The following is a 12,115-nucleotide window of genomic DNA, read 5'->3' as shown; positions in this document are numbered from 1 at the left end:
AAAAAAGGAAAGTGCCATTCACCAGCAGTGACACACTAACACACATTTCCAGGATGGATGGACTCAGGGATCAGATGAAGCTCAAGGACCAGCTGCATGTGTATGTTACTGACAAAACAGATAAACTTTATAGAGATGACAAATTAATATTATGTCCCAATATCAACAGAGCTGGACAGATGATTGATTCCTAAAATAGGACTACATCTTCCAGGAGAAGAAACTGAAATGCTGTGGGAATTTGCCTCATAGTTGCAGATGCTGTTTTATTCTAAGAAGTGATACAACATCCTAAATTCTCAACAAAAAAGAAATTACCTTCCAAACTTGACAAAAATTAAGCTGCAGAAGCAAACAGATATTAACATTCCTGGTTAGACATGAACATACCTAGGATAAGAGTAGTAGTGAAGTGTGGAGAAGGTCCTTTTTCCTAGAGCTGTATCCCAACTGAAGACAGACACATCACACTTACTTCAGAGACCTGATTTAACCCAACAAGGAAAACAAACAAATTTCTACTTTTTGGAAGAACATAAAATTCTAATGAAAAACATAAAGCCCACTCACTGGTGGGGTGGGGTGAGAAGCAGAAAAGGCCTTGACTCTGTGTAAGCACTGCTCAGCAGTAACTAAACCATCCCTGTGTTATCAACACTGTTGTCAGCACAAATCCACAACATAGCCCCATGCTAGCTACTATGAAGGAAATTAACTCTATCCCAGCCAAACCCAGCACACTCGTCAAGCCAGCAGAAGGCTTAATGGAAGAAAGTGAGAAATGCCCCATCCAACAGAAAGCAGTAGGAGCTGAGGACAGACGGCCCCCAACTCACTAACATGGCAGGGGTGAAAGAGAAGGGGACTTTGAACCACTCCCAGTTGGTGAAAGTAGCATCCAGAGACCTCCATCACCCAAGGCTTGGATTCAGCACCGATTTCAAGAAGTGGCATGAAGCTTTTTGAGTCACTAAGACGCATCTCTTATCTTCCGTGTAAAATAAAGAGGCAGGCAGACCCTTTTAGCTGTCACAGTTGAAGTTTAGCAGTGAGTGATCAGGCTACATAGAAAAGGGGAAAATTAAAGGCAACAGCAAACCACTCAGAGTAAACCATGCCCACATATTAAAAGTAAGAAAAGTTGAACTCCAGAGATGGATCGATTTTCACCTGCCTTCCTTAAAAAGCAGTCATGCAGCTGGAAGAAAAGTAGCTCTCTGAACAGGAAAGAAGTGCCAAAATGTGTGCCACTTAGTCAAAAAGAAGCTAGGGAACTAATACGTCTGACCTTTGTTGACAAGTGAGGTCAGACAGAGTTTAATAAAAGATGAGATCACAAACCTGCTGGAGAAATGGCCTGATAAAATTAGCTTCAAATAGTTTAAGAAAGCAAATGGTCTCACAATCATGAGATTATTATTTTATTTATTTTTATCTAGACAATTGTCTGAACAGGTAAAAGTAAAGCCATGAGCATAATACTCAGTTTCAAAAGGTATATGAATTCACTGTAAAGATAACAAGACTTGGAAGATAAGATGGATTCCATCTTTGATTGGAGTTGGTGGAATGAAAGAAAGCTGTTTCCAACTGCTAAATATACCAGACAGTTCGAAGGAAAATTAAATGTGAGTTCAGTAAGAAAGCACTCAAGGACCACATCAGAGAGCTCGGAGAATAAAATTCTCCTGTTGCTGAGGAAGTTTGAGGTGGGACCCCATATCCAAATACAGCTATTCCCTCCTGGGCACCAGCTTCCCCAGGCAGCAGCTGGAACCATTGCCCCACTTTCTGACAGCAAAGACTGAGCTTGGGCAACTGAAACAAAAGTCCCCCCAAAACTCCACTGAGCCCGCAGGTGACTTTCTGAAAATGAAGGGCAATCCATACATTTATATGAAAAGCAGAAGGATGTGGGTATTTTTTAGGATGCTGTAAGGAACATTAGAAAGGAAGAAGGGGAAATCATGGGGGGGAATTCGATTTTGTTAGGTTTAACTTTGCTATCAAAATATAGACTTACATCTTAGTCACCAATGAGTTGTACAAATTTGAGAGAACATGCAAGCAAATGGTTTTTACAGCATACTGTATCTTCCCATGCCTTTTTAAATTGTTTTCGCTGTAGTGCAGAAAATTCCACAGGCCATAGTGGAGTAGAGGTTCACCTCTCAGGTTACTATAAACAGAAAAAAAAAATCACCCTGTTTCAAACACCCTATAGTCTAAGGAAGACGACAGTCAGGCAAACAACAGGAGCAGCAACAGATGCACCAAGCAGAGTAACTTCCCCAGAGTAATGCAGCAGGTTGCACCTCTCCCCTTCCAGGGATAAAACCTAAGAAGTCCTAACTTCCAACTCGGGAAACTGCCACTTCCACTAGATTGAACAGACACTCTTGACAGGCTCTGTATTATTCATAGTCAGATTAGAAAATTTCTGGGAAGAGACGTATATATCATTTGCCTGTGAGATCCCTTGGAGACTTGGGTACTGACTGGAGGATATCCCTCCACAGAGCACTCAGCATTGGCACATGCGCTGGCAGGCTAAATTGGGTGAAAAAACAAACGGCATGAAGCGAAAGGACCCCACTCAAATGTGCTTTGTCAGGTTAGGGCTCAGATGTGAATTCATGCAGTTCTGAGACAGGAGTGCAAACATCTGTTAGACACAACAGGTTCGACTCACGGGTGGGAGGCAGCTTCTTTAAACTGTTCCAACAGTGCAAAACAGTTTTCAGGCAAGCTTCAACTCTTCTAGGAGAATTCCCCAAGGGTGGAGAAATCATCACATGACATGTCATGGTATTAGATCAGCAATTTGCTAGTCCTTGTCTGGTTATTGGTACAGGAAGGTATGGCAAGAGCCAATACTTCAGTACATGAACAATAATTCAAATAACTAGAAATACATTAGAACAGCTTTTAATCAGCTCTATTCTTACACCAGGATGAGGCTTGGCCTGTATTTAGTTGAGAATAAAATGGCTTACCGCAAATTTTTCCTTCTAAACTTCTATCTGCTAGGGAGTCTGGACTGGAGATAGAAGAGATATTAAAGAAGTACAGTGCAGGCATGTTCTTTAGACAGGGTGCACCTATTATTCACAGGAATTTGTGAACATTTCAAAGCTCAGGATGGGCCTTGTAAGAATTCTCAACATCTGGATATGTCTTGAGAGTCCTAACACATCACTGAGGTCTCAGCCACTGGGATTTTCACAAAGCAGCTGCAAAATATTGTCTGGCTGCCCTCCAGCTACTGAGACTCTGAGGACTGTGTCTGGCAGGACAGAAGATGGAATGTGTCTTCACAAAAATGTGCTGTAATTACAAGAAATCACTCACAAGGTAGCAACGTAAGAGAAACGGGGGAGACATGCAGGACGACAGTGAGTTTCAAGACAATATGAAGACATTCATCGGCATAAGGAATGAGCTTCACAGTTAGTACAGACAAAAACCCAAAGTAGTCAGATTATAACAGGAAAAGTCATTTCGGCTGCTATAATGAACTTAGTAACAGCTCTCAGGTTATAATCATAGAGGATAGGTGAGCAGCTTTTGATATCAGCTACTACACACATCTCTCCAGATAATGAGTTTCTCATCTCACATGATCCTGTTTTAGGGATACAAGCCCATAAATCGTGGCAAACATTTTCATAATCCATCTTGCTTCTAAAGCAAACCTGAAAGGCCAGTAAAGCTAAAAGTAAAACCAAAGAATACAGAAACAGCCATTCTTGCTTTAAATTTTACCTGCCAGATCTGCGTCTAAAGCTAACGTGTCCACCAACATCTGTTTAATCTTTGGCATTAAAAACGCTTCTGCAATTTTAATTACTAACATTTGAAAAATCAGTGACAGAGAACCAGACACTTCAATTTACCTATGAATGCAAGTAATGGGCAACAACATGAAGTAATTTATTTCAAGCTTAATCCTAGGGGAAATATTTACATAAAAAAGAACAAAACCCATAAATCTTAAATTACTGATATTTAGTAATGAGGAAATACAATTTAAAAATGGTTAAAAAATAGACTGAAAAATATCTTGACTACTACGAGGAATTCAAAACACTTTTTCAAAGATACACAAGCTCAACTATAACTTGCAAGAAAAAAAAAAAAATTTGCTGAACAGGTACACTAGGAAAATATATGAGATAAATTACCTTGTCAGCTATGCTCTAAAACTAAAGCATGAAGGTGGCTCCTAGCTTCATCAAACGGGGAAGGCTAGGAAACTGCTGCTGACGTGGCATGGTTTGCCCTAACACAGACAGCGCTCCCAGCTGTGGCACAAGTCCTCAAGCAATTGCTGAAGGCTGAACTTCCAGGAGAGGCAAACGCTGTGGGACAGCAAAGGCCGCACACCTTTTCAGTGCCAACCTGTGAGAGAGTATTTGCTTTTAAAATGAAGGCAACGGTATTTGCCATTAGGATTGGTAGTTAAATAAAATTAAGTTGGTGCTGCCTCGTCATATTTCCTTTAAAAATCACTAATAGTGACCAACAGCAAGAGCAGGTTTGCATACTTAACTACATTTAATTTCATGTTTCCACACCTGTTCTTTTCTTCTGTCATTGTTACTAATTACATCCTTGAACATATTCTTGCCAGGATAAGGTTTTTGTCTTATTGCTCATCTCCTTTTGACCAGGGAATGTGCAGTAAATTCCTAACCCTTGGCTTGTGCTATTATGGCCTTTCTTGGGGCATCTCGCCATTACCAACAGATTCCTGCTGCCTCTCAGCCTGAGCAGACTTCCTCGCGGGCCATGGGAGGAAAAGGCAAAGCAGGATAGTGAAGAGAAACAGTACCATTTGCAACAGAAGTAGCAGGAGGAAACTTCTTGACAAGATACACTGCTGTCCTTTTATTTGGGGGGAAAATGCTCCTACAAAACAAGCAAACCAATTTCTGCTTAAATGAGCCTTGGCAAATGCGTAACATGAGATATATTTTAGAAACACAGACCATCTGAAAGGTAAGCATTTAAGTCACCAGGGCCTATTGATTTCTTGCTGGAACCTCAGTTCTGCAGGGGTAATGGAACTGTAGTAATTCAGATTTCCTCAAAAGACTGATGCTAAAAAATAGATCCTTTCGTAAAGGATCTGGACTTGGCCAACACCTGCAACCCCTGGCATGGCTGAAATACTGAATGTTTATTGTTTGATTGTTTTTTGCCAATAAGATGCAATGCAAGCATTTTCTAAGCATTTCTAGTGTGTGCTATTTCCAAGAGACTCCTTGTTTCAACAAAAATACAAAATAGATTAAAATAAAACAGAAAAATAATTTCCTATGCCATTTGAAAATTGTTCTGATCCTTGCTATTTACTGCAACAGTTAGGACAGATGTTCCAGTCGTCTGGGGGGGACTTTTTGTGTGTGTGTGTTTTGCTTTGTATGGGGTTTTAGGTTTTGAGGGGTTTGTTTGTTTGTTTGTTTTTTTAAACAAGTTTTGCCTTAAAAGCTGATCTGGTTGGTTCCCTATGCCAGAAAGGTATAGCACAAGATAGAACTAATTCTATTAATCACATGGTACTACTTGCAGTTTAATCACATTGTAGAATGCAGACAAGAAATGTCATAACAATCCTCAGAGTCAGTTTATCAAAGTACCATTTCATCTAACATACATTAAACATCAGCTACTGAACATAAGTTCATGCTAATTTCAACTTAATTGGAATCACAATGCAAATGCCAGCTCCTCTACCTTGCTACAGGCCTTCTAGCTGCAAAATGAAAGCTGCAGATAAGTATGTTTGATTAATCAAATACACCACAGAAGAAGAACGAATACAAATGGGTCCTACTCTGCCCAGAGCTCTACATGGGTAACTCCCTGCTGAAGATAACGAGGGCTGTAATTACCTGGCAGATGACAAAATTTGGCTCAATGGACTGTCCCTCCAAGTTTTTATATGTAACTGCATAGACAGGATCCAGGTAACTGGAGTCAGGATTAAAGCAGACTGGAACATCTTCCTCTGACATAGTTACATTGTAATTTTCTTTCTTTTTTCTGATGTAGCATGGAGCTGGTACAGCACATCAAGGTCAGTTCACACAACTGGAATTCAAAGGAAAATACTCTAAAATACTCTGGTGGTATCAAAAAATGAACACCGATTCATAATTCATTTAAGTAAACATTAGTTTAAAAATAAAAAATATATTTAACATCTCAATCTAATTACAAAATTAATGAATTAAATGTATGAAGCATATTTGGAATTTCTCTAGGTTTTAATTATATATTTCTTAGACTATGAACTTTCTCACCCAGGAAAGCTGAAACTTGCACACAACATGAGAATAACAGGTTGAAAGTGGCTGAAAAATCAGTCAAATGTTAATTTAGTACCAACTACAGTATCACAGGGTAACATTAAATTCAATTTACCCTTTATGTAAATAAGCCTAAAGGAAGAGACACTGAAACTGTGTCACTGAACAATGTAATCTGGATATATTGCACAAGTCAGAGTCAGCAATAAAATCAGACCTATATTTATTAATTATAATAATGGGCAGGAGCTGATCTATCAGGATTCATCTTCAAAAACGTCACACAAACCAAAAGCAGATTATTCTTTTTTCCTTCGCCTGTACTGGTGTACGAATACTGTGACCTGTCCCGCAGACGCAGTGAACTGCAACAAGAGAGCTGACCTCCTCCCACCCACCCCAGCTGACTAAAACCTCCTGAAAGAGAAAATTCAAACAATCCCCAGGAATTTCCAGGCACACTTTCAAAAGCTTCTGTGACCAGGCCTTTGGTCTGTTGGTGGTGGCGATTTGTGATTTTAATGCCCAAGAGTTATTGCAAATCGTTGCATTTGTGACCTGGCGCAAGTGCTTATTTATGACCGAATCCAAATCAGTGAAAATCTTAAGGAGTTACATTGAGTGCTGTTTGAAAGAGTAGGAACGCAAAGATAAAATGAAGTACGTTTTAAGGTGCATTAATAACTGATCCAGTAGTTAATCCCTTATAACAGTCATATGCGCTAGCCACCGCTTTCCAGTATACTTGCCAAAGAAACGGAGTGTTAATAATACGCTATTTTACTATTGCCTCTGGTTTAAACCATCGCTGGGAGGCAGAAGGAAGCTTCTAATTTTTTTTTCCTTCTCATGAATTATAAAATGTGCAAATTATTAGAGTGCAAATTAACAAGTTTCTACTGTATCTAGTTTATGTACATTTAAATCCTACTTTATTGGCTCTTAATTAAATACATATAAGGAACCTCAGTTTGAAACACTACCACACTCTCCTAAACCCTTCATTATTTTCTCTTCACAGTCCTTTTCTGATTTCCCATTTCAAATTATTTCCTAGCATTTTAAAACTAGCTTTTACTATTTCTACTTAAAACTAGTAAAGGACTTTTCTTATTGCAAGCACTCTAAGATATTAATTTATCCAACTGGAGTTCCTTCTTTGCAAGTATCGTTTTTAAGTACACAAGACTTAAGGTGAAAGGCTACAGAGCTTGTTATATACCATTAAAGAAATTTGCATCAGAAGCAGAAAAGAGCTCAGATGGGAAGGGAGTTGATGGTGCTTTTTTTTTTTTTTGAGAATGAATTAGTTTCTTAGCTATAAAAATATTTTTCAAATCAGTCATAAACTACAGATATAATTAGTTGAAATTCAACAGATACCTTTGGCTGAAGAAAAACAATAAAGAAAAAGGCACAGAAATGTCATAATCATTACTTCTGAAACACCTGCATTCTTTTATGCTAGCTTGACAAATAGATGTTGGTCTCTCTTGTATAACAGAAGGCCTTCCTACACTCTGCTCTGATTGCCCAGATGCTCCAAGAGCATCTCTAAGCAGGGCTATCCTCGGTGCCAGGAGGCACATCCTGCCTTTTCTTCTCTTACTGATGATTTACTTGGCGTGACAATATTTAACTTACTCGCTGGGCCAGAGTCAGAGCAAGGTGATGGGCACCCATCATTTTCTTACTGCAGCCTAGCTGTCGCTTCAGATCTGCTAGTGAAACTGCTTATATACATAACCTCCTAAACAATTTAAATGACATGTTTTTGCCAATCCATTCACTTTGTTGGAAATGGGTGGAAGAGTGGCTGCATGAGGAGCTCCTCCAGCAGCTATAAAGGAGCATAACATCCAGGTGGGGAAAGGGACAAGCAGCTCGAAGCAATAACATTTTCAACCAGCAGAGCTGCAACTGCAGGAGGATGTTCAAGGATGTTCACCTACAGCTTAGATATGACTGCATGGATCAGCAGCTAGGGGAGTGCGCTTGGAGATACATACTCTATTTGCAGGCCTTGTCCTAATGAATGCATACTTTATTTTCTGAAATAGCAACGGCTAAGTTTGGCAAATCTGTATGTCATAACTATTTTTTTCTTGCATTTCACAGAACTGTTTTTTAAGCTGGAGAAGATAAGTTATTTCATGAATTAAAGCATTCTTCTATTCCTAAATTATCTGTAAACAAACTGATTTTTATAAACTCATGGATTATTCATGCATAAAAATCCTGTATTCAAATATATTACTGCCTACAGCCTGTTTGTTTACTACATGCTGCTCTTACAGCTTCAACTATTTATGTCATATACAATCGTAAATCACACGGTATTGTTTCTGATCCAGGGCTGGATGAATGAAAATGTTATAAAGGAGAAGAAAAATGAGAGACTTAACAATGAAGATGAAGCATTTTCAGAACCCACCTTTCAGAGAAACTGTACACTTAAAGTCTCATATATACAAATATAACTCAAGAGAAAGACTAAGGTAGGGTAAGGAATCCTCAATCATTCAGACAGCATAATATTTAAATTTTTGCAGCATTCATTTAGGTGCAACTATTTTGCTTCTTTCTAGCAGGGAACACATATGTTGAAGTAAGCATAGTAAAACCTAGGTCCCTAGAGCTCAAATTTAAACCCTTTACGAACAACAAAAATAAAATGGAGACAGAAATGGGAAAACTGCAATCTGTTCTTGGTTTGCAGAAGCTTCTGTTCAATTCATTTACTGAACAGTGAATCTTCTGCACTACAGCATTAATGAGAACAGATACAAAAAGCTTTCAAACTTAAACAAAGAAATGCCTGCTACTTTAGGGTATTTTCAAGCATTTTCCAGAGATTAACGTATGAGGCAGATGCTAGAATACCAGCACACAATACTTTAATTTCGTTCAGCATCTCTGCAGGCAGTGGCTTCTCTATTACGGTTAGTTCCCAGAACACAAGAAAATGTTATTGCAGGGCACTTTTAGATTAAAATCCCCAAATAAGCTGTTAGACTTTACACACATCAATCTTTTGTAAGTACAATAAAGGCAGATTTAATTGGGTTTACTTTCATTTTATAACAAATGTTATTATCTATTATATAAGAAAGCTATTTTAAAAAGATCCATGAAATGGATTAGAAAGCAATTTCATAAGTGATAAAGTAGGGGCAGAGAGTTATTATGGAGGAATGTCAGCAAGCGCATAGCTAAGGTTGTTTACTCAATGCCAAATAATCATCTTTGGAAGTTGAAATAATATAAACTTAAATAGTTTCAAATTAAGGCTTGCAAGAATTTGAAGAGTTATTGAAGAAGCAGAGGAAATTAAAAAAAAAAAAACAACCAAAAAAAAACAAACATAAAATGAACCCACATAACAAATATTACCATGCTGATGACGAATGTTTTATCTAAGCTAGTGAGGATGAATAATGCCTGGCTTATAATTTGGCTGGCCTGATCTGCAAAGCTCAGAATGGAAACCAGCTTCATGGAAACTGAGGTATTTGAACCAGTGCCAGTTTGAACTCGTCAAGCCTGAAAAAACATTTACAAGCTGGTCTTCTGTTGGTTTTCTGTGAAGGCCATCTTCAGATGTTGTGAATTTCTAGAGTTAGAAAGGATGTTTCACAATGTGGATGAGTGAACATGGAGAACATTCAATCTTATTTACAGCTGTGGAATTATTCAAGACTATTTTACACAGAGCTTTATCCTGTTGTACTGCTAATGCCCAATACAGTCTGTATCTGTAACAATACCCACACATCTATGTGTAAAAATACTTAAGTTCAAAGCCTCAAGCACTTCAGTGAAGGAAGAAAGTCTGTTGCCTCTAAGTGACCTGTCATTTCCCCAGAGGAGCAAACAATATACAAGCAGATATATGCATGCAGCCTGCCAGGTTGCATTTTTGTTAGAAGTGTTTTAACCTTTTGATGGGCTTCACTGGCAGTTACAACTTCTGAGAACATTTTCAAGTGGAAAGATATTAATTAAAAAACAAAAACAAACAAACAAACAAACCAAGCCCCAAAACCTGTGTTAAAAACAAAACTGCATAAAAAAAAGAATATACATTTCAACAGCTTTCTACCAGAAGGTTTTCAAGCTCTCTGGCAGGACCGCTGGTCAGGTCCAGAAAGTGCATGCAGATGACAGGAGCTGAAAATCTGAGCTTTTACTTCAGTAAAGAAGTTTCCATAAAATTCTGTTTCACCTAATTGTAGACTTCAGGCCCAATGTGGAACAAATTAACATAGCTCTGTAACTTATTGGACAGCTGACCTTCCAGTGACCTGCCAGAACAATATAGTTTCATGAGTGAAATTTTCTGCACTCAGAAATCCATAAAAAATAGGTTAGGTAAATGAAGCATTCTGAATTTGTATCCATTGTGTATCTGAAATTCTGCCAATATTTTTTTATTTTTCACCTTCTGAGGGCTAACATAACTCTTGCTCTCTGACTTCTGTGTCTCTAGCATGTTCCTCTCCCCAGCCAAATGGGTTGTCTCCTCCTCCTCCTCCTTCTTGCAGAGCTTACAAAGATGTCTGTGCACACTCTTCCTCCCTCTTTGGCAGTTCTGCTGGCTCTCGCTTCCATAGCGGGAAACTCACCTCACTAATAAATCAAAGAGCTCTGGAGGAGGTGACTCATCACCTTCCTGTAAGTGGTTAAAATAAAAATGGACTAGGGTCATTTCTGTGGTCTACGCTGCTTTTTTCTTTAAGCTCTACTCCCCCCACCCGCATGCTGTAGATTTTATCATCTCCCTGAGTTATTTTCAGCTTTTAGTACCACATATTAAATCTTTTCTGCCTGCCTTTGTCACGTCATTTGATCCTGCTTCCCCCCTATGTGCTGCATTCACTGGTCTTCTGTATCATTGGAGTCTCTTCCTTTGTTACTGTCTGACCAGAGGTCACATCACAGAATGGAACGTCACCTGGAACGTCCCTCTCTATTCAGATGACCAGATTTGGATGTTTTATGTAATAAAACGCAAACATCCCCAATAGATAATGAATTTTCTTCCAGCTTATGGCAGGAATGCACATGCTTCCAAATGTGAGCCTATCACCTCCAAAGTGCATTTTGATCATATGAAAAGTATGAATCCATAGCAGACTATCAGTCCTGTACCATTATATGTGTGTACATATGCATTTTATGACCAAACTGTCATGAAGCTATGGGAACAGAACTGCTTTTTGTCCACATTATAGGTGTAGGGTTGTAGCATCTAGCCCCTGAGGACTTCCAGAAAAGGTTGTATAGCTGTAGGCAAAGAGGGCAGGCACCATTGTTTTATCGACACAGAAAAACAGCTCTGCAAATGGAGTTATGTTTATGAAAAAACAATTTCCAGATTTAAAATAGAAAACCACTTTTTTTTTTTTAAATACAACAAACCTATAGATTTAACAAACAATCTCAACCCTGTATTGACAATGCAGACTCCTGAGCTGCTTTACTGACTATTTAATGGTTCCAAATTCTCTCAGAGTAAAGCTCTGCTACTACAATACCATCTGCTAGTGCAGATATACCACACAAATTCCCCAGGAAATTAGCAGAGCTACCTCCAAGCACAAAGCTCTGCACTGCTGGATTCCCATGCAGAGTGCAGTCGGAGTTTGCACTGAGCTGCATACAGGAACATTGATGCACTTTCTCACGGTCAGGCTCAGAAGATGAACATCATTAGTTCATTTCCAGAATCTAGACCCTATGTTAAAGCATAACCAAACAAAACTCCAGCATATAAAAAGGGAATTTTACGACAGCACAGC

General features: G+C 38.7%; 1 long non-coding RNA gene across 1 annotated transcript in view; it reads right to left on the bottom strand.

Annotated features, from left to right (window-relative positions):
- Nucleotides 1–4,196: 4,196 nt before the first annotated feature.
- The window catches only part of LOC148050282 (uncharacterized), a 31,549-nt gene continuing 23,630 nt past the window's right edge, over nt 4,197–12,115 (bottom strand). Inside the window, exons 2-3 of the long non-coding RNA XR_015701372.1 lie at nt 5,898–6,096; nt 4,197–4,401 (exon numbers count right to left, since the gene is read on the bottom strand). This is a non-coding gene — a long non-coding RNA (uncharacterized LOC148050282). The remainder of the gene's footprint in view (nt 4,402–5,897; nt 6,097–12,115) is intronic.

This window comes from Nipponia nippon, unplaced genomic scaffold (assembly GCF_047370975.1).
Source record: "Nipponia nippon isolate SJK-2023a ecotype South Korea unplaced genomic scaffold, ASM4737097v1 scaffold_9, whole genome shotgun sequence".
Classification (NCBI taxonomy): Eukaryota; Metazoa; Chordata; class Aves; order Pelecaniformes; family Threskiornithidae; genus Nipponia; species Nipponia nippon.
The sequence above is the reverse complement of the archived record's forward strand: the minus strand, read 5'-3'. Positions and strand labels throughout refer to the sequence as shown.